General features: G+C 45.4%; 1 long non-coding RNA gene across 1 annotated transcript; it reads right to left on the reverse strand.

Annotated features, from left to right (window-relative positions):
- Positions 1-636: 636 nt before the first annotated feature.
- LOC118657328 lies at positions 637-1,807 on the reverse strand. The gene is made up of 3 exons (XR_004967981.1): positions 1,759-1,807; positions 880-983; positions 637-685 (listed from the first exon to the last, which is right to left on the reverse strand). It is a non-coding gene; the product is annotated as an uncharacterized LOC118657328 (long non-coding RNA).
- Positions 1,808-1,938: the final 131 nt, after the last annotated feature.

Genomic DNA, 1,938 nt, shown 5'->3' on the forward strand with positions numbered 1-1,938 from the left:
TTCACAGCCAATGGGCCGTGCCCCTAGGCTACTCTGTCAAGCCCACAAAGACAAGGACGGAATTCCTTTTTTGAAATTATGATTATTTGCATAATTTCTTCTTTTTAAAAATTTATTGCCCAAAGTTGTACATATGTCTCTTTCTCCCTCCATTTACCCCACCCCCACCCCCCTCCAGCCATTCCCACCCCAGGCCAAGCCCCCACCGCCCCAGAGCCTGTGACCATTGGTTACGCTAACATGCCTGCGTACAAGTCCTTTTAAACATGGAATTCTTCAGAACACCATCTATTGTTTTATGTTATTTATTTTATTTTATTTATTTTATTTATTCATTCATTTCATTTATTTATTTATTTTATTTATTTTATTTTATTTTATTTATTTTATTTTATTTATATTTTACTGGGAGGGAGAAAGAGAAAGAGATAGAAACATCCATGATGAGAGAGAATCATGGATCGGCTGCCTCCTGCACGCCCCCCACTGGGGATGGAGCCCAAAACCCGGGCACGTGCCCTTGCCCAGAATCTTACCCAGGACCCTTCAGTCCGCAGGCCGACGCTCTATCCACTGAGGCACACCAGCCAGGACTCCTTTTTCACGGCTGCATAGTATTCCACGCTGTAAATGTTCGGGAGGCAGGCCATCAACGATTCTCTCATTGCTGTCTCTATCCCTCTCCCTGAAATCAATAAAAACATATTTTTTTTTTTGAAAATAAGAAAGATATACCCATAGCCCAGAGCATTTATACATGGTGTTACCATGTCCACGCTGGGGGCCATTACCGAAGTCGTGTTTCTTATTAGTGACTCAGAGAGATGCCTGGAACCGCTGGGTTTTACAGGAAAAATTGTTGGGAAATGTGTTACTCACATCAGAGGAGGTGGGTGACTTCTTTTCCTACTGGGCCTGACCGAAAACTCATCGTTCAGTTATTTTCTTAAGATCATGTCATTGTGGTTTTCAGGAACGTGGTTCTGCTAAGAGATTTAGGGTGAAATGGATGGGAGAACAGGACAGGACGCTTGACAATATCCCGCCTCCCGAAGTCTTTGTCAGGTTAGATTGAATTTTTATCCTCCCGTGAAATAAAAACGGCAAACGTATGCAGAAGTAGTGAGAATGGTGAATCGGTTCCCCCCTATACCCATTATCCTATATCATAAAAGGCTAACATGCAAATCGATCAAAAAGTGGAATAACCGGCCGCGATGACGTGCACTGACCACCAGGGGGCAGATGCTCAATGCAGGAGCTGCCCCCTGGTGGTCAGAGCACCAGAAGCTGGGCTAACGGTGGCGGGAGCCTCTCCCGCCTCCGTTCCAGCGCTAAGGATGTCCGACCGACGGCTTAGGCCCACTCCCTAAGATAGCAGGCCTAAGCCGTCAGTCGGACATCCCCCGAGTGCATGAATTCTGTGCACCAGGCCGCTATGGTTCGATTCCCATCAAGGGCACAGGCCCAGGTTGTGGCCCCGATCCCCAGTAGGGGGCGTGCAGGAGGCGGCCGATCCGTGATTCTCTCTCATCATGGACGTTTCTCTCTCTCTCTCTCTCTCTCTCCCCCTTCCTCTCTGAAATTAATAAAAATATATTTAAAAAGATAAAAATAAGGTTTCCCGGGATTTCCACTTTGCCGGCCTGACCGATGGATTTTGGACACGCTGGCCTCCATATCGTGTAAGCGAATTAGTTACAGTAAATCAATTCCTTTTTCTATTTCTGTATAAATAGGTAAAGATGCATTAGATACCTAGATGATAGATGCATAGACGGGCAGTATAAGGTCTCGCAAGGAATCCCAGGTAGAACTCGAAATTCCATGAATTTAGAAGCTTTTTCCATAGCAACATGAGTTTGTATAAAGCGAATTACATTGAGCGAATGATGTTATAAAGATCCAAATGGCCCCTGGCAGAAAAAATGGGTTCCC

This window comes from Myotis myotis, unplaced genomic scaffold (assembly GCF_014108235.1).
Source record: "Myotis myotis isolate mMyoMyo1 unplaced genomic scaffold, mMyoMyo1.p scaffold_m19_p_51, whole genome shotgun sequence".
Lineage (NCBI taxonomy): Eukaryota > Metazoa > Chordata > Mammalia > Chiroptera > Vespertilionidae > Myotis > Myotis myotis.